The sequence below is a fragment of the Ursus arctos genome, unplaced genomic scaffold (genome assembly GCF_023065955.2).
Source record: "Ursus arctos isolate Adak ecotype North America unplaced genomic scaffold, UrsArc2.0 scaffold_7, whole genome shotgun sequence".
Classification (NCBI taxonomy): domain Eukaryota; kingdom Metazoa; phylum Chordata; class Mammalia; order Carnivora; family Ursidae; genus Ursus; species Ursus arctos.
In genome coordinates, this window is record NW_026623089.1 from 64,680,939 (window position 1) to 64,703,686 (window position 22,748).

Below are 22,748 nucleotides of genomic sequence, written 5' to 3' on the forward strand. Positions count from 1 at the left end.
CGTGCGAGGCATTCTTTCTTTTGCCCCGTCCTTTATTTTCTGGTGGCCCTTGTCGCCGTGGTGCGGGGCGCCCCGGGGTCTCGCTGAGGGAGCGAGCCTCGCTGTTCCGCTGAGACGGGGCGCGGAGTCGGGTGCCCACGGGGCCTGAGGCCCCGGGCGGTTGGCCATCTTGTGTCCTGTGCGCACGGAGCACGGACGCCCGGGCCCAGGGGCAAAGGGACGGTGACCGGTGCGAAGGAGGGCCATGCCCTTCTGGCGGGAGCGCAGCCCAGGGCTGGTGGGGAGAAGGTGTAGGCGGGCCCAGGCAGGAGGCGGGGCCGGCAGGCGGTTGGCCCGGGGCGCTGCGGTGGGCGGGCGGCCCAAGCGAACTGCTAGGGGCTCGGGAGAGGAGAGGGCCCGGAGGCAGGGAGGAGGCCGAGAACCCAGGGAGCGCACGCCTGCAGAGGCGGGGTCACGGCCCGCCCGGGGCTCCCGCGGTTCCTCTCGCCCGGGCCGCTTTCCCTCCACCCCCCTCCGCCGCCTCCGCCTCCGCTCGCGCCGCCCCCTGAGCGCCCACCGCCCTGCACACCAGCCCCCAGCCCGCACCCCGGGATAGGCTGTGGGCGTTCCTGGGGCTTGGAGGTGGAAGGGCTGGGCTGTGGGCGCCTGGCTGTGCCACGGGCACCCGCAGAGGGCCAGGGTTCCGCGTTGCGCTGCGCGTGTGGCGTGTGGCGTGTGGCGTGTGGCGAGCGGGTCGGGCCCACCACGCATGGCCTGTGGTGAGGTGGGGGCACGTGGGGTTTGAATGGAGCCGGGTTGGGCAAGGTTGGGGGGGCGGGCCGCTGGCGGCAGAGGGAGTGGAAGGGAGGGCGAAGGGCAAGGAAAGGAAAAGAAAAGGAGAAAAGCCTACAGCACCCGGTATTCCCAGGCGGTCTCCCATCCAAGTACTAACCAGGCCCGACCCTGCTTAGCTTCCGAGATCAGACGAGATCGGGCGCGTTCAGGGTGGTATGGCCGTAGACGCCTGTGGCTGCCGCTCGGTGCCCCAAGAGCCTGCTCCGCCCCTCCCAGCCCCAGCCCCAGCCCCAGCCCCAGCCCAGCCCCTGCCGAGCGATTGTCAGCCCTCCTCGCCTGGCCTGGGCCTGGTGCCTGCCTGCCTGCCTGCCTGCCTGCCTGCCTGCCAGCCAGCACGCCCAGGGGACAAGATGCCTCCGGCACCCCGGAGCCGCGGAAGTCCGCGCGCTCTCCCGTCCCGGGACTCTCCTGCCGCGCCGCCGCTTGGCTCCCGGGATGGCAACGGGGTGGGTCGGGGCGCCGGGGGCGAGGCCCGAGGTGTTCTCAGAGCGCCCCCCAACCCCCCCGCCCCCCGCGGGGAGCACAACCCGCCCACTGGCCTTTCCTCCTCTCCCGGCCGCCGGGCTCAAAGCCCACCGGAAGCCTCGGGCGCCACCACAGACCATCATCACCATCCCAACCCCCTGGCCCTTCCTCCGCCACCCTTCCCCTCCCCACCCAGCGACACCAGGACCTGATCGAGAGACACCAGGGGCCGGCTCACAATACGCACACACACAGACACACAGGGAAAGACAGAGAGACACGGAGTGGGGGGACACTTAGGGGACACACTGGACGGGAGAGACGGGGAGGGACAGAGTGTGTGTGTGTGTGTGTGTGTGTGTGGTCTGTGTGTGTGACAGAGAGAGAGAAAGAGAGAGAGAGATTAGATTATCCAACACACAGACCCTGTCACACCCCAGCACAGACACGCAGACCCCGACCCGGATGCGGACGGGGACAGGGACAGGGACAGAGACCCAGGTGCACACAGGTGACACACACCCACACACAGGGACACACAGGACGCTGTGTGGGCGCGGCAGCTAGCCCACGGGAGGGCGGTCGCGCTTGGGCGCGCTTTGGGCAAGGCGGCCGCGCCCTGGAGCTGCCATAGGAGCCCTCCCTCGGAGCCCGAGGACTTGCAGCCCAGGTGGCGGGAATCCCGATGGGCTGCCATTCCTGCCCAGCACCCCTCTGGCGTGGGGGCGTGCGAGGCATTCTTTCTTTTGCCCCGTCCTTTATTTTCTGGTGGCCCTTGTCGCCGTGGTGCGGGGCGCCCCGGGGTCTCGCTGAGGGAGCGAGCCTCGCTGTTCCGCTGAGACGGGGCGCGGAGTCGGGTGCCCACGGGGCCTGAGGCCCCGGGCGGTTGGCCATCTTGTGTCCTGTGCGCACGGAGCACGGACGCCCGGGCCCAGGGGCAAAGGGACGGTGACCGGTGCGAAGGAGGGCCATGCCCTTCTGGCGGGAGCGCAGCCCAGGGCTGGTGGGGAGAAGGTGTAGGCGGGCCCAGGCAGGAGGCGGGGCCGGCAGGCGGTTGGCCCGGGGCGCTGCGGTGGGCGGGCGGCCCAAGCGAACTGCTAGGGGCTCGGGAGAGGAGAGGGCCCGGAGGCAGGGAGGAGGCCGAGAACCCAGGGAGCGCACGCCTGCAGAGGCGGGGTCACGGCCCGCCCGGGGCTCCCGCGGTTCCTCTCGCCCGGGCCGCTTTCCCTCCACCCCCCTCCGCCGCCTCCGCCTCCTCTCGCGCCGCCCCCTGAGCGCCCACCGCCCTGCACACCAGCCCCCAGCCCGCACCCCGGGATAGGCTGTGGGCGTTCCTGGGGCTTGGAGGTGGAAGGGCTGGGCTGTGGGCGCCTGGCTGTGCCACGGGCACCCGCAGAGGGCCAGGGTTCCGCGTTGCGCTGCGCGTGTGGCGTGTGGCGTGTGGCGTGTGGCGTGTGGCGAGCGGGTCGGGCCCACCACGCATGGCCTGTGGTGAGGTGGGGGCACGTGGGGTTTGAATGGAGCCGGGTTGGGCAAGGTTGGGGGGGCGGGCCGCTGGCGGCAGAGGGAGTGGAAGGGAGGGCGAAGGGCAAGGAAAGGAAAAGAAAAGGAGAAAAGCCTACAGCACCCGGTATTCCCAGGCGGTCTCCCATCCAAGTACTAACCAGGCCCGACCCTGCTTAGCTTCCGAGATCAGACGAGATCGGGCGCGTTCAGGGTGGTATGGCCGTAGACGCCTGTGGCTGCCGCTCGGTGCCCCAAGAGCCTGCTCCGCCCCTCCCAGCCCCAGCCCCAGCCCCAGCCCCGCCCCTGCCGAGCGATTGTCAGCCCTCCTCGCCTGGCCTGGGCCTGGTGCCTGCCTGCCTGCCTGCCTGCCTGCCAGCCAGCACGCCCAGGGGACAAGATGCCTCCGGCACCCCGGAGCCGCGGAAGTCCGCGCGCTCTCCCGTCCCGGGACTCTCCTGCCGCGCCGCCGCTTGGCTCCCGGGATGGCAACGGGGTGGGTCGGGGCGCCGGGGGCGAGGCCCGAGGTGTTCTCAGAGCGCCCCCCAACCCCCCCGCCCCCCGCGGGGAGCACAACCCGCCCACTGGCCTTTCCTCCTCTCCCGGCCGCCGGGCTCAAAGCCCACCGGAAGCCTCGGGCGCCACCACAGACCATCATCACCATCCCAACCCCCTGGCCCTTCCTCCGCCACCCTTCCCCTCCCCACCCAGCGACACCAGGACCTGATCGAGAGACACCAGGGGCCGGCTCACAATACGCACACACACAGACACACAGGGAAAGACAGAGAGACACGGAGTGGGGGGACACTTAGGGGACACACTGGACGGGAGAGACGGGGAGGGACAGAGTGTGTGTGTGTGTGTGTGTGGTCTGTGTGTGTGACAGAGAGAGAGAAAGAGAGAGAGAGATTAGATTATCCAACACACAGACCCTGTCACACCCCAGCACAGACACGCAGACCCCGACCCGGATGCGGACGGGGACAGGGACAGGGACAGAGACCCAGGTGCACACAGGTGACACACACCCACACACAGGGACACACAGGACGCTGTGTGGGCGCGGCAGCTAGCCCACGGGAGGGCGGTCGCGCTTGGGCGCGCTTTGGGCAAGGCGGCCGCGCCCTGGAGCTGCCATAGGAGCCCTCCCTCGGAGCCCGAGGACTTGCAGCCCAGGTGGCGGGAATCCCGATGGGCTGCCATTCCTGCCCAGCACCCCTCTGGCGTGGGGGCGTGCGAGGCATTCTTTCTTTTGCCCCGTCCTTTATTTTCTGGTGGCCCTTGTCGCCGTGGTGCGGGGCGCCCCGGGGTCTCGCTGAGGGAGCGAGCCTCGCTGTTCCGCTGAGACGGGGCGCGGAGTCGGGTGCCCACGGGGCCTGAGGCCCCGGGCGGTTGGCCATCTTGTGTCCTGTGCGCACGGAGCACGGACGCCCGGGCCCAGGGGCAAAGGGACGGTGACCGGTGCGAAGGAGGGCCATGCCCTTCTGGCGGGAGCGCAGCCCAGGGCTGGTGGGGAGAAGGTGTAGGCGGGCCCAGGCAGGAGGCGGGGCCGGCAGGCGGTTGGCCCGGGGCGCTGCGGTGGGCGGGCGGCCCAAGCGAACTGCTAGGGGCTCGGGAGAGGAGAGGGCCCGGAGGCAGGGAGGAGGCCGAGAACCCAGGGAGCGCACGCCTGCAGAGGCGGGGTCACGGCCCGCCCGGGGCTCCCGCGGTTCCTCTCGCCCGGGCCGCTTTCCCTCCACCTCCCTCCGCCGCCTCCGCCTCCTCTCGCGCCGCCCCCTGAGCGCCCACCGCCCTGCACACCAGCCCCCAGCCCGCACCCCGGGATAGGCTGTGGGCGTTCCTGGGGCTTGGAGGTGGAAGGGCTGGGCTGTGGGCGCCTGGCTGTGCCACGGGCACCCGCAGAGGGCCAGGGTTCCGCGTTGCGCTGCGCGTGTGGCGTGTGGCGTGTGGCGTGTGGCGTGTGGCGTGTGGCGAGCGGGTCGGGCCCACCACGCATGGCCTGTGGTGAGGTGGGGGCACGTGGGGTTTGAATGGAGCCGGGTTGGGCAAGGTTGGGGGGGCGGGCCGCTGGCGGCAGAGGGAGTGGAAGGGAGGGCGAAGGGCAAGGAAAGGAAAAGAAAAGGAGAAAAGCCTACAGCACCCGGTATTCCCAGGCGGTCTCCCATCCAAGTACTAACCAGGCCCGACCCTGCTTAGCTTCTGAGATCAGACGAGATCGGGCGCGTTCAGGGTGGTATGGCCGTAGACGCCTGTGGCTGCCGCTCGGTGCCCCAAGAGCCTGCTCCGCCCCTCCCAGCCCCAGCCCCAGCCCCAGCCCCAGCCCAGCCCCTGCCGAGCGATTGTCAGCCCTCCTCGCCTGGCCTGGGCCTGGTGCCTGCCTGCCTGCCTGCCTGCCTGCCTGCCAGCCAGCACGCCCAGGGGACAAGATGCCTCCGGCACCCCGGAGCCGCGGAAGTCCGCGCGCTCTCCCGTCCCGGGACTCTCCTGCCGCGCCGCCGCTTGGCTCCCGGGATGGCAACGGGGTGGGTCGGGGCGCCGGGGGCGAGGCCCGAGGTGTTCTCAGAGCGCCCCCCAACCCCCCCGCCCCCCGCGGGGAGCACAACCCGCCCACTGGCCTTTCCTCCTCTCCCGGCCGCCGGGCTCAAAGCCCACCGGAAGCCTCGGGCGCCACCACAGACCATCATCACCATCCCAACCCCCTGGCCCTTCCTCCGCCACCCTTCCCCTCCCCACCCAGCGACACCAGGACCTGATCGAGAGACACCAGGGGCCGGCTCACAATACGCACACACACAGACACACAGGGAAAGACAGAGAGACACGGAGTGGGGGGACACTTAGGGGACACACTGGACGGGAGAGACGGGGAGGGACAGAGTGTGTGTGTGTGTGTGTGTGTGTGTGTGTGTGTGGTCTGTGTGTGTGACAGAGAGAGAGAAAGAGAGAGAGAGATTAGATTATCCAACACACAGACCCTGTCACACCCCAGCACAGACACGCAGACCCCGACCCGGATGCGGACGGGGACAGGGACAGGGACAGAGACCCAGGTGCACACAGGTGACACACACCCACACACAGGGACACACAGGACGCTGTGTGGGCGCGGCAGCTAGCCCACGGGAGGGCGGTCGCGCTTGGGCGCGCTTTGGGCAAGGCGGCCGCGCCCTGGAGCTGCCATAGGAGCCCTCCCTCGGAGCCCGAGGACTTGCAGCCCAGGTGGCGGGAATCCCGATGGGCTGCCATTCCTGCCCAGCACCCCTCTGGCGTGGGGGCGTGCGAGGCATTCTTTCTTTTGCCCCGTCCTTTATTTTCTGGTGGCCCTTGTCGCCGTGGTGCGGGGCGCCCCGGGGTCTCGCTGAGGGAGCGAGCCTCGCTGTTCCGCTGAGACGGGGCGCGGAGTCGGGTGCCCACGGGGCCTGAGGCCCCGGGCGGTTGGCCATCTTGTGTCCTGTGCGCACGGAGCACGGACGCCCGGGCCCAGGGGCAAAGGGACGGTGACCGGTGCGAAGGAGGGCCATGCCCTTCTGGCGGGAGCGCAGCCCAGGGCTGGTGGGGAGAAGGTGTAGGCGGGCCCAGGCAGGAGGCGGGGCCGGCAGGCGGTTGGCCCGGGGCGCTGCGGTGGGCGGGCGGCCCAAGCGAACTGCTAGGGGCTCGGGAGAGGAGAGGGCCCGGAGGCAGGGAGGAGGCCGAGAACCCAGGGAGCGCACGCCTGCAGAGGCGGGGTCACGGCCCGCCCGGGGCTCCCGCGGTTCCTCTCGCCCGGGCCGCTTTCCCTCCACCCCCCTCCGCCGCCTCCGCCTCCTCTCGCGCCGCCCCCTGAGCGCCCACCGCCCTGCACACCAGCCCCCAGCCCGCACCCCGGGATAGGCTGTGGGCGTTCCTGGGGCTTGGAGGTGGAAGGGCTGGGCTGTGGGCGCCTGGCTGTGCCACGGGCACCCGCAGAGGGCCAGGGTTCCGCGTTGCGCTGCGCGTGTGGCGTGTGGCGTGTGGCGTGTGGCCAGCGGGTCGGGCCCACCACGCATGGCCTGTGGTGAGGTGGGGGCACGTGGGGTTTGAATGGAGCCGGGTTGGGCAAGGTTGGGGGGGCGGGCCGCTGGCGGCAGAGGGAGTGGAAGGGAGGGCGAAGGGCAAGGAAAGGAAAAGAAAAGGAGAAAAGCCTACAGCACCCGGTATTCCCAGGCGGTCTCCCATCCAAGTACTAACCAGGCCCGACCCTGCTTAGCTTCCGAGATCAGACGAGATCGGGCGCGTTCAGGGTGGTATGGCCGTAGACGCCTGTGGCTGCCGCTCGGTGCCCCAAGAGCCTGCTCCGCCCCTCCCAGCCCCAGCCCCAGCCCCAGCCCAGCCCCTGCCGAGCGATTGTCAGCCCTCCTCGCCTGGCCTGGGCCTGGTGCCTGCCTGCCTGCCTGCCTGCCTGCCTGCCAGCCAGCACGCCCAGGGGACAAGATGCCTCCGGCACCCCGGAGCCGCGGAAGTCCGCGCGCTCTCCCGTCCCGGGACTCTCCTGCCGCGCCGCCGCTTGGCTCCCGGGATGGCAACGGGGTGGGTCGGGGCGCCGGGGGCGAGGCCCGAGGTGTTCTCAGAGCGCCCCCCAACCCCCCCGCCCCCCGCGGGGAGCACAACCCGCCCACTGGCCTTTCCTCCTCTCCCGGCCGCCGGGCTCAAAGCCCACCGGAAGCCTCGGGCGCCACCACAGACCATCATCACCATCCCAACCCCCTGGCCCTTCCTCCGCCACCCTTCCCCTCCCCACCCAGCGACACCAGGACCTGATCGAGAGACACCAGGGGCCGGCTCACAATACGCACACACACAGACACACAGGGAAAGACAGAGAGACACGGAGTGGGGGGACACTTAGGGGACACACTGGACGGGAGAGACGGGGAGGGACAGAGTGTGTGTGTGTGTGTGTGTGTGTGTGTGTGTGTGGTCTGTGTGTGTGACAGAGAGAGAGAAAGAGAGAGAGAGATTAGATTATCCAACACACAGACCCTGTCACACCCCAGCACAGACACGCAGACCCCGACCCGGATGCGGACGGGGACAGGGACAGGGACAGAGACCCAGGTGCACACAGGTGACACACACCCACACACAGGGACACACAGGACGCTGTGTGGGCGCGGCAGCTAGCCCACGGGAGGGCGGTCGCGCTTGGGCGCGCTTTGGGCAAGGCGGCCGCGCCCTGGAGCTGCCATAGGAGCCCTCCCTCGGAGCCCGAGGACTTGCAGCCCAGGTGGCGGGAATCCCGATGGGCTGCCATTCCTGCCCAGCACCCCTCTGGCGTGGGGGCGTGCGAGGCATTCTTTCTTTTGCCCCGTCCTTTATTTTCTGGTGGCCCTTGTCGCCGTGGTGCGGGGCGCCCCGGGGTCTCGCTGAGGGAGCGAGCCTCGCTGTTCCGCTGAGACGGGGCGCGGAGTCGGGTGCCCACGGGGCCTGAGGCCCCGGGCGGTTGGCCATCTTGTGTCCTGTGCGCACGGAGCACGGACGCCCGGGCCCAGGGGCAAAGGGACGGTGACCGGTGCGAAGGAGGGCCATGCCCTTCTGGCGGGAGCGCAGCCCAGGGCTGGTGGGGAGAAGGTGTAGGCGGGCCCAGGCAGGAGGCGGGGCCGGCAGGCGGTTGGCCCGGGGCGCTGCGGTGGGCGGGCGGCCCAAGCGAACTGCTAGGGGCTCGGGAGAGGAGAGGGCCCGGAGGCAGGGAGGAGGCCGAGAACCCAGGGAGCGCACGCCTGCAGAGGCGGGGTCACGGCCCGCCCGGGGCTCCCGCGGTTCCTCTCGCCCGGGCCGCTTTCCCTCCACCCCCCTCCGCCGCCTCCGCCTCCTCTCGCGCCGCCCCCTGAGCGCCCACCGCCCTGCACACCAGCCCCCAGCCCGCACCCCGGGATAGGCTGTGGGCGTTCCTGGGGCTTGGAGGTGGAAGGGCTGGGCTGTGGGCGCCTGGCTGTGCCACGGGCACCCGCAGAGGGCCAGGGTTCCGCGTTGCGCTGCGCGTGTGGCGTGTGGCGTGTGGCGTGTGGCCAGCGGGTCGGGCCCACCACGCATGGCCTGTGGTGAGGTGGGGGCACGTGGGGTTTGAATGGAGCCGGGTTGGGCAAGGTTGGGGGGGCGGGCCGCTGGCGGCAGAGGGAGTGGAAGGGAGGGCGAAGGGCAAGGAAAGGAAAAGAAAAGGAGAAAAGCCTACAGCACCCGGTATTCCCAGGCGGTCTCCCATCCAAGTACTAACCAGGCCCGACCCTGCTTAGCTTCCGAGATCAGACGAGATCGGGCGCGTTCAGGGTGGTATGGCCGTAGACGCCTGTGGCTGCCGCTCGGTGCCCCAAGAGCCTGCTCCGCCCCTCCCAGCCCCAGCCCCAGCCCCAGCCCAGCCCCTGCCGAGCGATTGTCAGCCCTCCTCGCCTGGCCTGGGCCTGGTGCCTGCCTGCCTGCCTGCCTGCCTGCCTGCCAGCCAGCACGCCCAGGGGACAAGATGCCTCCGGCACCCCGGAGCCGCGGAAGTCCGCGCGCTCTCCCGTCCCGGGACTCTCCTGCCGCGCCGCCGCTTGGCTCCCGGGATGGCAACGGGGTGGGTCGGGGCGCCGGGGGCGAGGCCCGAGGTGTTCTCAGAGCGCCCCCCAACCCCCCCGCCCCCCGCGGGGAGCACAACCCGCCCACTGGCCTTTCCTCCTCTCCCGGCCGCCGGGCTCAAAGCCCACCGGAAGCCTCGGGCGCCACCACAGACCATCATCACCATCCCAACCCCCTGGCCCTTCCTCCGCCACCCTTCCCCTCCCCACCCAGCGACACCAGGACCTGATCGAGAGACACCAGGGGCCGGCTCACAATACGCACACACACAGACACACAGGGAAAGACAGAGAGACACGGAGTGGGGGGACACTTAGGGGACACACTGGACGGGAGAGACGGGGAGGGACAGAGTGTGTGTGTGTGTGTGTGTGTGTGTGTGTGTGGTCTGTGTGTGTGACAGAGAGAGAGAAAGAGAGAGAGAGATTAGATTATCCAACACACAGACCCTGTCACACCCCAGCACAGACACGCAGACCCCGACCCGGATGCGGACGGGGACAGGGACAGGGACAGAGACCCAGGTGCACACAGGTGACACACACCCACACACAGGGACACACAGGACGCTGTGTGGGCGCGGCAGCTAGCCCACGGGAGGGCGGTCGCGCTTGGGCGCGCTTTGGGCAAGGCGGCCGCGCCCTGGAGCTGCCATAGGAGCCCTCCCTCGGAGCCCGAGGACTTGCAGCCCAGGTGGCGGGAATCCCGATGGGCTGCCATTCCTGCCCAGCACCCCTCTGGCGTGGGGGCGTGCGAGGCATTCTTTCTTTTGCCCCGTCCTTTATTTTCTGGTGGCCCTTGTCGCCGTGGTGCGGGGCGCCCCGGGGTCTCGCTGAGGGAGCGAGCCTCGCTGTTCCGCTGAGACGGGGCGCGGAGTCGGGTGCCCACGGGGCCTGAGGCCCCGGGCGGTTGGCCATCTTGTGTCCTGTGCGCACGGAGCACGGACGCCCGGGCCCAGGGGCAAAGGGACGGTGACCGGTGCGAAGGAGGGCCATGCCCTTCTGGCGGGAGCGCAGCCCAGGGCTGGTGGGGAGAAGGTGTAGGCGGGCCCAGGCAGGAGGCGGGGCCGGCAGGCGGTTGGCCCGGGGCGCTGCGGTGGGCGGGCGGCCCAAGCGAACTGCTAGGGGCTCGGGAGAGGAGAGGGCCCGGAGGCAGGGAGGAGGCCGAGAACCCAGGGAGCGCACGCCTGCAGAGGCGGGGTCACGGCCCGCCCGGGGCTCCCGCGGTTCCTCTCGCCCGGGCCGCTTTCCCTCCACCCCCCTCCGCCGCCTCCGCCTCCTCTCGCGCCGCCCCCTGAGCGCCCACCGCCCTGCACACCAGCCCCCAGCCCGCACCCCGGGATAGGCTGTGGGCGTTCCTGGGGCTTGGAGGTGGAAGGGCTGGGCTGTGGGCGCCTGGCTGTGCCACGGGCACCCGCAGAGGGCCAGGGTTCCGCGTTGCGCTGCGCGTGTGGCGTGTGGCGTGTGGCGAGCGGGTCGGGCCCACCACGCATGGCCTGTGGTGAGGTGGGGGCACGTGGGGTTTGAATGGAGCCGGGTTGGGCAAGGTTGGGGGGGCGGGCCGCTGGCGGCAGAGGGAGTGGAAGGGAGGGCGAAGGGCAAGGAAAGGAAAAGAAAAGGAGAAAAGCCTACAGCACCCGGTATTCCCAGGCGGTCTCCCATCCAAGTACTAACCAGGCCCGACCCTGCTTAGCTTCCGAGATCAGACGAGATCGGGCGCGTTCAGGGTGGTATGGCCGTAGACGCCTGTGGCTGCCGCTCGGTGCCCCAAGAGCCTGCTCCGCCCCTCCCAGCCCCAGCCCCAGCCCCAGCCCAGCCCCTGCCGAGCGATTGTCAGCCCTCCTCGCCTGGCCTGGGCCTGGTGCCTGCCTGCCTGCCTGCCTGCCTGCCTGCCTGCCAGCCAGCACGCCCAGGGGACAAGATGCCTCCGGCACCCCGGAGCCGCGGAAGTCCGCGCGCTCTCCCGTCCCGGGACTCTCCTGCCGCGCCGCCGCTTGGCTCCCGGGATGGCAACGGGGTGGGTCGGGGCGCCGGGGGCGAGGCCCGAGGTGTTCTCAGAGCGCCCCCCAACCCCCCCGCCCCCCGCGGGGAGCACAACCCGCCCACTGGCCTTTCCTCCTCTCCCGGCCGCCGGGCTCAAAGCCCACCGGAAGCCTCGGGCGCCACCACAGACCATCATCACCATCCCAACCCCCTGGCCCTTCCTCCGCCACCCTTCCCCTCCCCACCCAGCGACACCAGGACCTGATCGAGAGACACCAGGGGCCGGCTCACAATACGCACACACACAGACACACAGGGAAAGACAGAGAGACACGGAGTGGGGGGACACTTAGGGGACACACTGGACGGGAGAGACGGGGAGGGACAGAGTGTGTGTGTGTGTGTGTGTGTGTGTGTGTGTGGTCTGTGTGTGTGACAGAGAGAGAGAAAGAGAGAGAGAGATTAGATTATCCAACACACAGACCCTGTCACACCCCAGCACAGACACGCAGACCCCGACCCGGATGCGGACGGGGACAGGGACAGGGACAGAGACCCAGGTGCACACAGGTGACACACACCCACACACAGGGACACACAGGACGCTGTGTGGGCGCGGCAGCTAGCCCACGGGAGGGCGGTCGCGCTTGGGCGCGCTTTGGGCAAGGCGGCCGCGCCCTGGAGCTGCCATAGGAGCCCTCCCTCGGAGCCCGAGGACTTGCAGCCCAGGTGGCGGGAATCCCGATGGGCTGCCATTCCTGCCCAGCACCCCTCTGGCGTGGGGGCGTGCGAGGCATTCTTTCTTTTGCCCCGTCCTTTATTTTCTGGTGGCCCTTGTCGCCGTGGTGCGGGGCGCCCCGGGGTCTCGCTGAGGGAGCGAGCCTCGCTGTTCCGCTGAGACGGGGCGCGGAGTCGGGTGCCCACGGGGCCTGAGGCCCCGGGCGGTTGGCCATCTTGTGTCCTGTGCGCACGGAGCACGGACGCCCGGGCCCAGGGGCAAAGGGACGGTGACCGGTGCGAAGGAGGGCCATGCCCTTCTGGCGGGAGCGCAGCCCAGGGCTGGTGGGGAGAAGGTGTAGGCGGGCCCAGGCAGGAGGCGGGGCCGGCAGGCGGTTGGCCCGGGGCGCTGCGGTGGGCGGGCGGCCCAAGCGAACTGCTAGGGGCTCGGGAGAGGAGAGGGCCCGGAGGCAGGGAGGAGGCCGAGAACCCAGGGAGCGCACGCCTGCAGAGGCGGGGTCACGGCCCGCCCGGGGCTCCCGCGGTTCCTCTCGCCCGGGCCGCTTTCCCTCCACCCCCCTCCGCCGCCTCCGCCTCCTCTCGCGCCGCCCCCTGAGCGCCCACCGCCCTGCACACCAGCCCCCAGCCCGCACCCCGGGATAGGCTGTGGGCGTTCCTGGGGCTTGGAGGTGGAAGGGCTGGGCTGTGGGCGCCTGGCTGTGCCACGGGCACCCGCAGAGGGCCAGGGTTCCGCGTTGCGCTGCGCGTGTGGCGTGTGGCGTGTGGCGAGCGGGTCGGGCCCACCACGCATGGCCTGTGGTGAGGTGGGGGCACGTGGGGTTTGAATGGAGCCGGGTTGGGCAAGGTTGGGGGGGCGGGCCGCTGGCGGCAGAGGGAGTGGAAGGGAGGGCGAAGGGCAAGGAAAGGAAAAGAAAAGGAGAAAAGCCTACAGCACCCGGTATTCCCAGGCGGTCTCCCATCCAAGTACTAACCAGGCCCGACCCTGCTTAGCTTCCGAGATCAGACGAGATCGGGCGCGTTCAGGGTGGTATGGCCGTAGACACCTGTGGCTGCCGCTCGGTGCCCCAAGAGCCTGCTCCGCCCCTCCCAGCCCCAGCCCCAGCCCCAGCCCAGCCCCTGCCGAGCGATTGTCAGCCCTCCTCGCCTGGCCTGGGCCTGGTGCCTGCCTGCCTGCCTGCCTGCCAGCCAGCACGCCCAGGGGACAAGATGCCTCCGGCACCCCGGAGCCGCGGAAGTCCGCGCGCTCTCCCGTCCCGGGACTCTCCTGCCGCGCCGCCGCTTGGCTCCCGGGATGGCAACGGGGTGGGTCGGGGCGCCGGGGGCGAGGCCCGAGGTGTTCTCAGAGCGCCCCCCAACCCCCCCGCCCCCCGCGGGGAGCACAACCCGCCCACTGGCCTTTCCTCCTCTCCCGGCCGCCGGGCTCAAAGCCCACCGGAAGCCTCGGGCGCCACCACAGACCATCATCACCATCCCAACCCCCTGGCCCTTCCTCCGCCACCCTTCCCCTCCCCACCCAGCGACACCAGGACCTGATCGAGAGACACCAGGGGCCGGCTCACAATACGCACACACACAGACACACAGGGAAAGACAGAGAGACACGGAGTGGGGGGACACTTAGGGGACACACTGGACGGGAGAGACGGGGAGGGACAGAGTGTGTGTGTGTGTGTGTGTGTGTGTGTGTGTGTGTGGTCTGTGTGTGTGACAGAGAGAGAGAAAGAGAGAGAGAGATTAGATTATCCAACACACAGACCCTGTCACACCCCAGCACAGACACGCAGACCCCGACCCGGATGCGGACGGGGACAGGGACAGGGACAGAGACCCAGGTGCACACAGGTGACACACACCCACACACAGGGACACACAGGACGCTGTGTGGGCGCGGCAGCTAGCCCACGGGAGGGCGGTCGCGCTTGGGCGCGCTTTGGGCAAGGCGGCCGCGCCCTGGAGCTGCCATAGGAGCCCTCCCTCGGAGCCCGAGGACTTGCAGCCCAGGTGGCGGGAATCCCGATGGGCTGCCATTCCTGCCCAGCACCCCTCTGGCGTGGGGGCGTGCGAGGCATTCTTTCTTTTGCCCCGTCCTTTATTTTCTGGTGGCCCTTGTCGCCGTGGTGCGGGGCGCCCCGGGGTCTCGCTGAGGGAGCGAGCCTCGCTGTTCCGCTGAGACGGGGCGCGGAGTCGGGTGCCCACGGGGCCTGAGGCCCCGGGCGGTTGGCCATCTTGTGTCCTGTGCGCACGGAGCACGGACGCCCGGGCCCAGGGGCAAAGGGACGGTGACCGGTGCGAAGGAGGGCCATGCCCTTCTGGCGGGAGCGCAGCCCAGGGCTGGTGGGGAGAAGGTGTAGGCGGGCCCAGGCAGGAGGCGGGGCCGGCAGGCGGTTGGCCCGGGGCGCTGCGGTGGGCGGGCGGCCCAAGCGAACTGCTAGGGGCTCGGGAGAGGAGAGGGCCCGGAGGCAGGGAGGAGGCCGAGAACCCAGGGAGCGCACGCCTGCAGAGGCGGGGTCACGGCCCGCCCGGGGCTCCCGCGGTTCCTCTCGCCCGGGCCGCTTTCCCTCCACCCCCCTCCGCCGCCTCCGCCTCCTCTCGCGCCGCCCCCTGAGCGCCCACCGCCCTGCACACCAGCCCCCAGCCCGCACCCCGGGATAGGCTGTGGGCGTTCCTGGGGCTTGGAGGTGGAAGGGCTGGGCTGTGGGCGCCTGGCTGTGCCACGGGCACCCGCAGAGGGCCAGGGTTCCGCGTTGCGCTGCGCGTGTGGCGTGTGGCGTGTGGCGTGTGGCGTGTGGCGAGCGGGTCGGGCCCACCACGCATGGCCTGTGGTGAGGTGGGGGCACGTGGGGTTTGAATGGAGCCGGGTTGGGCAAGGTTGGGGGGGCGGGCCGCTGGCGGCAGAGGGAGTGGAAGGGAGGGCGAAGGGCAAGGAAAGGAAAAGAAAAGGAGAAAAGCCTACAGCACCCGGTATTCCCAGGCGGTCTCCCATCCAAGTACTAACCAGGCCCGACCCTGCTTAGCTTCCGAGATCAGACGAGATCGGGCGCGTTCAGGGTGGTATGGCCGTAGACACCTGTGGCTGCCGCTCGGTGCCCCAAGAGCCTGCTCCGCCCCTCCCAGCCCCAGCCCCAGCCCCAGCCCAGCCCCTGCCGAGCGATTGTCAGCCCTCCTCGCCTGGCCTGGGCCTGGTGCCTGCCTGCCTGCCTGCCTGCCAGCCAGCACGCCCAGGGGACAAGATGCCTCCGGCACCCCGGAGCCGCGGAAGTCCGCGCGCTCTCCCGTCCCGGGACTCTCCTGCCGCGCCGCCGCTTGGCTCCCGGGATGGCAACGGGGTGGGTCGGGGCGCCGGGGGCGAGGCCCGAGGTGTTCTCAGAGCGCCCCCCAACCCCCCCGCCCCCCGCGGGGAGCACAACCCGCCCACTGGCCTTTCCTCCTCTCCCGGCCGCCGGGCTCAAAGCCCACCGGAAGCCTCGGGCGCCACCACAGACCATCATCACCATCCCAACCCCCTGGCCCTTCCTCCGCCACCCTTCCCCTCCCCACCCAGCGACACCAGGACCTGATCGAGAGACACCAGGGGCCGGCTCACAATACGCACACACACAGACACACAGGGAAAGACAGAGAGACACGGAGTGGGGGGACACTTAGGGGACACACTGGACGGGAGAGACGGGGAGGGACAGAGTGTGTGTGTGTGTGTGTGTGTGTGTGTGTGTGTGTGGTCTGTGTGTGTGACAGAGAGAGAGAAAGAGAGAGAGAGATTAGATTATCCAACACACAGACCCTGTCACACCCCAGCACAGACACGCAGACCCCGACCCGGATGCGGACGGGGACAGGGACAGGGACAGAGACCCAGGTGCACACAGGTGACACACACCCACACACAGGGACACACAGGACGCTGTGTGGGCGCGGCAGCTAGCCCACGGGAGGGCGGTCGCGCTTGGGCGCGCTTTGGGCAAGGCGGCCGCGCCCTGGAGCTGCCATAGGAGCCCTCCCTCGGAGCCCGAGGACTTGCAGCCCAGGTGGCGGGAATCCCGATGGGCTGCCATTCCTGCCCAGCACCCCTCTGGCGTGGGGGCGTGCGAGGCATTCTTTCTTTTGCCCCGTCCTTTATTTTCTGGTGGCCCTTGTCGCCGTGGTGCGGGGCGCCCCGGGGTCTCGCTGAGGGAGCGAGCCTCGCTGTTCCGCTGAGACGGGGCGCGGAGTCGGGTGCCCACGGGGCCTGAGGCCCCGGGCGGTTGGCCATCTTGTGTCCTGTGCGCACGGAGCACGGACGCCCGGGCCCAGGGGCAAAGGGACGGTGACCGGTGCGAAGGAGGGCCATGCCCTTCTGGCGGGAGCGCAGCCCAGGGCTGGTGGGGAGAAGGTGTAGGCGGGCCCAGGCAGGAGGCGGGGCCGGCAGGCGGTTGGCCCGGGGCGCTGCGGTGGGCGGGCGGCCCAAGCGAACTGCTAGGGGCTCGGGAGAGGAGAGGGCCCGGAGGCAGGGAGGAGGCCGAGAACCCAGGGAGCGCACGCCTGCAGAGGCGGGGTCACGGCCCGCCCGGGGCTCCCGCGGTTCCTCTCGCCCGGGCCGCTTTCCCTCCACCCCCCTCCGCCGCCTCCGCCTCCTCTCGCGCCGCCCCCTGAGCGCCCACCGCCCTGCACACCAGCCCCCAGCCCGCACCCCGGGATAGGCTGTGGGCGTTCCTGGGGCTTGGAGGTGGAAGGGCTGGGCTGTGGGCGCCTGGCTGTGCCACGGGCACCCGCAGAGGGCCAGGGTTCCGCGTTGCGCTGCGCGTGTGGCGTGTGGCGTGTGGCGTGTGGCGTGTGGCGTGTGGCGAGCGGGTCGGGCCCACCACGCATGGCCTGTGGTGAGGTGGGGGCACGTGGGGTTTGAATGGAGCCGGGTTGGGCAAGGTTGGGGGGGCGGGCCGCTGGCGGCAGAGGGAGTGGAAGGGAGGGCGAAGGGCAAGGAAAGGAAAAGAAAAGGAGAAAAGCCTACAGCACCCGGTATTCCCAGGCGGTCTCCCATCCAAGTACTAACCAGGCCCGACCCTGCTTAGCTTCCGAGATCAGACGAGATCGGGCGCGTTCAGGGTGGTATGGCCGTAGACACCTGTGGCTGCCGCTCGGTGCCCCAAGAGCCTGCTCCGCCCCTCCCAGCCCCAGCCCCAGCCCCAGCCCAGCCCCTGCCGAGCGATTGTCAGCCCTCCTCGCCTGGCCTGGGCCTGGTGCCTGCCTGCCTGCCTGCCTGCCTGCCAGCCAGCACGCCCAGGGGACAAGATGCCTCCGGCACCCCGGAGCCGCGGAAGTCCGCGCGCTCTCCCGTCCCGGGACTCTCCTGCCGCGCCGCCGCTTGGCTCCCGGGATGGCAACGGGGTGGGTCGGGGCGCCGGGGGCGAGGCCCGAGGTGTTCTCAGAGCGCCCCCCAACCCCCCCGCCCCCCGCGGGGAGCACAACCCGCCCACTGGCCTTTCCTCCTCTCCCGGCCGCCGGGCTCAAAGCCCACCGGAAGCCTCGGGCGCCACCACAGACCATCATCACCATCCCAACCCCCTGGCCCTTCCTCCGCCACCCTTCCCCTCCCCACCCAGCGACACCAGGACCTGATCGAGAGACACCAGGGGCCGGCTCACAATACGCACACACACAGACACACAGGGAAAGACAGAGAGACACGGAGTGGGGGGACACTTAGGGGACACACTGGACGGGAGAGACGGGGAGGGACAGAGTGTGTGTGTGTGTGTGTGTGTGTGTGTGTGTGGTCTGTGTGTGTGACAGAGAGAGAGAAAGAGAGAGAGAGATTAGATTATCCAACACACAGACCCTGTCACACCCCAGCACAGACACGCAGACCCCGACCCGGATGCGGACGGGGACAGGGACAGGGACAGAGACCCAGGTGCACACAGGTGACACACACCCACACACAGGGACACACAGGACGCTGTGTGGGCGCGGCAGCTAGCCCACGGGAGGGCGGTCGCGCTTGGGCGCGCTTTGGGCAAGGCGGCCGCGCCCTGGAGCTGCCATAGGAGCCCTCCCTCGGAGCCCGAGGACTTGCAGCCCAGGTGGCGGGAATCCCGATGGGCTGCCATTCCTGCCCAGCACCCCTCTGGCGTGGGGGCGTGCGAGGCATTCTTTCTTTTGCCCCGTCCTTTATTTTCTGGTGGCCCTTGTCGCCGTGGTGCGGGGCGCCCCGGGGTCTCGCTGAGGGAGCGAGCCTCGCTGTTCCGCTGAGACGGGGCGCGGAGTCGGGTGCCCACGGGGCCTGAGGCCCCGGGCGGTTGGCCATCTTGTGTCCTGTGCGCACGGAGCACGGACGCCCGGGCCCAGGGGCAAAGGGACGGTGACCGGTGCGAAGGAGGGCCATGCCCTTCTGGCGGGAGCGCAGCCCAGGGCTGGTGGGGAGAAGGTGTAGGCGGGCCCAGGCAGGAGGCGGGGCCGGCAGGCGGTTGGCCCGGGGCGCTGCGGTGGGCGGGCGGCCCAAGCGAACTGCTAGGGGCTCGGGAGAGGAGAGGGCCCGGAGGCAGGGAGGAGGCCGAGAACCCAGGGAGCGCACGCCTGCAGAGGCGGGGTCACGGCCCGCCCGGGGCTCCCGCGGTTCCTCTCGCCCGGGCCGCTTTCCCTCCACCCCCCTCCGCCGCCTCCGCCTCCTCTCGCGCCGCCCCCTGAGCGCCCACCGCCCTGCACACCAGCCCCCAGCCCGCACCCCGGGATAGGCTGTGGGCGTTCCTGGGGCTTGGAGGTGGAAGGGCTGGGCTGTGGGCGCCTGGCTGTGCCACGGGCACCCGCAGAGGGCCAGGGTTCCGCGTTGCGCTGCGCGTGTGGCGTGTGGCGTGTGGCGAGCGGGTCGGGCCCACCACGCATGGCCTGTGGTGAGGTGGGGGCACGTGGGGTTTGAATGGAGCCGGGTTGGGCAAGGTTGGGGGGGCGGGCCGCTGGCGGCAGAGGGAGTGGAAGGGAGGGCGAAGGGCAAGGAAAGGAAAAGAAAAGGAGAAAAGCCTACAGCACCCGGTATTCCCAGGCGGTCTCCCATCCAAGTACTAACCAGGCCCGACCCTGCTTAGCTTCCGAGATCAGACGAGATCGGGCGCGTTCAGGGTGGTATGGCCGTAGACACCTGTGGCTGCCGCTCGGTGCCCCAAGAGCCTGCTCCGCCCCTCCCAGCCCCAGCCCCAGCCCCAGCCCAGCCCCTGCCGAGCGATTGTCAGCCCTCCTCGCCTGGCCTGGGCCTGGTGCCTGCCTGCCTGCCTGCCTGCCAGCCAGCACGCCCAGGGGACAAGATGCCTCCGGCACCCCGGAGCCGCGGAAGTCCGCGCGCTCTCCCGTCCCGGGACTCTCCTGCCGCGCCGCCGCTTGGCTCCCGGGATGGCAACGGGGTGGGTCGGGGCGCCGGGGGCGAGGCCCGAGGTGTTCTCAGAGCGCCCCCCAACCCCCCCGCCCCCCGCGGGGAGCACAACCCGCCCACTGGCCTTTCCTCCTCTCCCGGCCGCCGGGCTCAAAGCCCACCGGAAGCCTCGGGCGCCACCACAGACCATCATCACCATCCCAACCCCCTGGCCCTTCCTCCGCCACCCTTCCCCTCCCCACCCAGCGACACCAGGACCTGATCGAGAGACACCAGGGGCCGGCTCACAATACGCACACACACAGACACACAGGGAAAGACAGAGAGACACGGAGTGGGGGGACACTTAGGGGACACACTGGACGGGAGAGACGGGGAGGGACAGAGTGTGTGTGTGTGTGTGTGTGTGTGTGTGGTCTGTGTGTGTGACAGAGAGAGAGAAAGAGAGAGAGAGATTAGATTATCCAACACACAGACCCTGTCACACCCCAGCACAGACACGCAGACCCCGACCCGGATGCGGACGGGGACAGGGACAGGGACAGAGACCCAGGTGCACACAGGTGACACACACCCACACACAGGGACACACAGGACGCTGTGTGGGCGCGGCAGCTAGCCCACGGGAGGGCGGTCGCGCTTGGGCGCGCTTTGGGCAAGGCGGCCGCGCCCTGGAGCTGCCATAGGAGCCCTCCCTCGGAGCCCGAGGACTTGCAGCCCAGGTGGCGGGAATCCCGATGGGCTGCCATTCCTGCCCAGCACCCCTCTGGCGTGGGGGCGTGCGAGGCATTCTTTCTTTTGCCCCGTCCTTTATTTTCTGGTGGCCCTTGTCGCCGTGGTGCGGGGCGCCCCGGGGTCTCGCTGAGGGAGCGAGCCTCGCTGTTCCGCTGAGACGGGGCGCGGAGTCGGGTGCCCACGGGGCCTGAGGCCCCGGGCGGTTGGCCATCTTGTGTCCTGTGCGCACGGAGCACGGACGCCCGGGCCCAGGGGCAAAGGGACGGTGACCGGTGCGAAGGAGGGCCATGCCCTTCTGGCGGGAGCGCAGCCCAGGGCTGGTGGGGAGAAGGTGTAGGCGGGCCCAGGCAGGAGGCGGGGCCGGCAGGCGGTTGGCCCGGGGCGCTGCGGTGGGCGGGCGGCCCAAGCGAACTGCTAGGGGCTCGGGAGAGGAGAGGGCCCGGAGGCAGGGAGGAGGCCGAGAACCCAGGGAGCGCACGCCTGCAGAGGCGGGGTCACGGCCCGCCCGGGGCTCCCGCGGTTCCTCTCGCCCGGTCCGCTTTCCCTCCACCCCCCTCCGCCGCCTCCGCCTCCTCTCGCGCCGCCCCCTGAGCGCCCACCGCCCTGCACACCAGCCCCCAGCCCGCACCCCGGGATAGGCTGTGGGCGTTCCTGGGGCTTGGAGGTGGAAGGGCTGGGCTGTGGGCGCCTGGCTGTGCCACGGGCACCCGCAGAGGGCCAGGGTTCCGCGTTGCGCTGCGCGTGTGGCGTGTGGCGTGTGGCGAGCGGGTCGGGCCCACCACGCATGGCCTGTGGTGAGGTGGGGGCACGTGGGGTTTGAATGGAGCCGGGTTGGGCAAGGTTGGGGGGGCGGGCCGCTGGCGGCAGAGGGAGTGGAAGGGAGGGCGAAGGGCAAGGAAAGGAAAAGAAAAGGAGAAAAGCCTACAGCACCCGGTATTCCCAGGCGGTCTCCCATCCAAGTACTAACCAGGCCCGACCCTGCTTAGCTTCCGAGATCAGACGAGATCGGGCGCGTTCAGGGTGGTATGGCCGTAGACACCTGTGGCTGCCGCTCGGTGCCCCAAGAGCCTGCTCCGCCCCTCCCAGCCCCAGCCCCAGCCCCAGCCCAGCCCCTGCCGAGCGATTGTCAGCCCTCCTCGCCTGGCCTGGGCCTGGTGCCTGCCTGCCTGCCTGCCTGCCAGCCAGCACGCCCAGGGGACAAGATGCCTCCGGCACCCCGGAGCCGCGGAAGTCCGCGCGCTCTCCCGTCCCGGGACTCTCCTGCCGCGCCGCCGCTTGGCTCCCGGGATGGCAACGGGGTGGGTCGGGGCGCCGGGGGCGAGGCCCGAGGTGTTCTCAGAGCGCCCCCCAACCCCCCCGCCCCCCGCGGGGAGCACAACCCGCCCACTGGCCTTTCCTCCTCTCCCGGCCGCCGGGCTCAAAGCCCACCGGAAGCCTCGGGCGCCACCACAGACCATCATCACCATCCCAACCCCCTGGCCCTTCCTCCGCCACCCTTCCCCTCCCCACCCAGCGACACCAGGACCTGATCGAGAGACACCAGGGGCCGGCTCACAATACGCACACACACAGACACACAGGGAAAGACAGAGAGACACGGAGTGGGGGGACACTTAGGGGACACACTGGACGGGAGAGACGGGGAGGGACAGAGTGTGTGTGTGTGTGTGTGTGTGTGTGTGTGTGTGTGGTCTGTGTGTGTGACAGAGAGAGAGAAAGAGAGAGAGAGATTAGATTATCCAACACACAGACCCTGTCACACCCCAGCACAGACACGCAGACCCCGACCCGGATGCGGACGGGGACAGGGACAGGGACAGAGACCCAGGTGCACACAGGTGACACACACCCACACACAGGGACACACAGGACGCTGTGTGGGCGCGGCAGCTAGCCCACGGGAGGGCGGTCGCGCTTGGGCGCGCTTTGGGCAAGGCGGCCGCGCCCTGGAGCTGCCATAGGAGCCCTCCCTCGGAGCCCGAGGACTTGCAGCCCAGGTGGCGGGAATCCCGATGGGCTGCCATTCCTGCCCAGCACCCCTCTGGCGTGGGGGCGTGCGAGGCATTCTTTCTTTTGCCCCGTCCTTTATTTTCTGGTGGCCCTTGTCGCCGTGGTGCGGGGCGCCCCGGGGTCTCGCTGAGGGAGCGAGCCTCGCTGTTCCGCTGAGACGGGGCGCGGAGTCGGGTGCCCACGGGGCCTGAGGCCCCGGGCGGTTGGCCATCTTGTGTCCTGTGCGCACGGAGCACGGACGCCCGGGCCCAGGGGCAAAGGGACGGTGACCGGTGCGAAGGAGGGCCATGCCCTTCTGGCGGGAGCGCAGCCCAGGGCTGGTGGGGAGAAGGTGTAGGCGGGCCCAGGCAGGAGGCGGGGCCGGCAGGCGGTTGGCCCGGGGCGCTGCGGTGGGCGGGCGGCCCAAGCGAACTGCTAGGGGCTCGGGAGAGGAGAGGGCCCGGAGGCAGGGAGGAGGCCGAGAACCCAGGGAGCGCACGCCTGCAGAGGCGGGGTCACGGCCCGCCCGGGGCTCCCGCGGTTCCTCTCGCCCGGGCCGCTTTCCCTCCACCCCCCTCCGCCGCCTCCGCCTC

At 70.3% G+C, this 22,748-nt stretch overlaps 11 non-coding genes across 11 annotated transcripts; all 11 read right to left on the reverse strand.

Moving 5' to 3' along the window:
• Nucleotides 1-882: 882 nt before the first annotated feature.
• Nucleotides 883-1,001, reverse strand: LOC125283718 (5S ribosomal RNA). The gene has a single exon (XR_007191710.1). It is a non-coding gene; the product is annotated as a 5S ribosomal RNA (ribosomal RNA).
• Nucleotides 1,002-2,914: 1,913 nt separating this feature from the next.
• On the reverse strand, nucleotides 2,915-3,033 carry LOC125283721 (5S ribosomal RNA). The gene has a single exon (XR_007191713.2). It is a non-coding gene; the product is annotated as a 5S ribosomal RNA (ribosomal RNA).
• Nucleotides 3,034-4,933: 1,900 nt separating this feature from the next.
• Nucleotides 4,934-5,052, reverse strand: LOC125283722 (5S ribosomal RNA). Its single transcript, XR_007188825.1, has one exon. It is a non-coding gene; the product is annotated as a 5S ribosomal RNA (ribosomal RNA).
• A 1,910-nt stretch (nucleotides 5,053-6,962) lies between these two features.
• On the reverse strand, nucleotides 6,963-7,081 carry LOC125281588 (5S ribosomal RNA). Its single transcript, XR_007191715.1, has one exon. It is a non-coding gene; the product is annotated as a 5S ribosomal RNA (ribosomal RNA).
• A 1,904-nt stretch (nucleotides 7,082-8,985) lies between these two features.
• LOC125281599 (5S ribosomal RNA) lies at nucleotides 8,986-9,104 on the reverse strand. Its single transcript, XR_007188820.1, has one exon. It is a non-coding gene; the product is annotated as a 5S ribosomal RNA (ribosomal RNA).
• Nucleotides 9,105-10,999: 1,895 nt separating this feature from the next.
• Nucleotides 11,000-11,118, reverse strand: LOC125281610 (5S ribosomal RNA). Its single transcript, XR_007188831.1, has one exon. It is a non-coding gene; the product is annotated as a 5S ribosomal RNA (ribosomal RNA).
• Nucleotides 11,119-13,017: 1,899 nt separating this feature from the next.
• On the reverse strand, nucleotides 13,018-13,136 carry LOC125281567 (5S ribosomal RNA). The gene has a single exon (XR_007191711.1). It is a non-coding gene; the product is annotated as a 5S ribosomal RNA (ribosomal RNA).
• Nucleotides 13,137-15,041: 1,905 nt separating this feature from the next.
• LOC125283720 (5S ribosomal RNA) lies at nucleotides 15,042-15,160 on the reverse strand. Its single transcript, XR_007188789.1, has one exon. It is a non-coding gene; the product is annotated as a 5S ribosomal RNA (ribosomal RNA).
• Nucleotides 15,161-17,072: 1,912 nt separating this feature from the next.
• Nucleotides 17,073-17,191, reverse strand: LOC125281569 (5S ribosomal RNA). The gene has a single exon (XR_007188790.1). It is a non-coding gene; the product is annotated as a 5S ribosomal RNA (ribosomal RNA).
• Nucleotides 17,192-19,082: 1,891 nt separating this feature from the next.
• LOC125281570 (5S ribosomal RNA) lies at nucleotides 19,083-19,201 on the reverse strand. The gene has a single exon (XR_007188791.1). It is a non-coding gene; the product is annotated as a 5S ribosomal RNA (ribosomal RNA).
• Nucleotides 19,202-21,084: 1,883 nt separating this feature from the next.
• LOC125281566 (5S ribosomal RNA) lies at nucleotides 21,085-21,203 on the reverse strand. The gene has a single exon (XR_007188787.2). It is a non-coding gene; the product is annotated as a 5S ribosomal RNA (ribosomal RNA).
• Nucleotides 21,204-22,748: the final 1,545 nt, after the last annotated feature.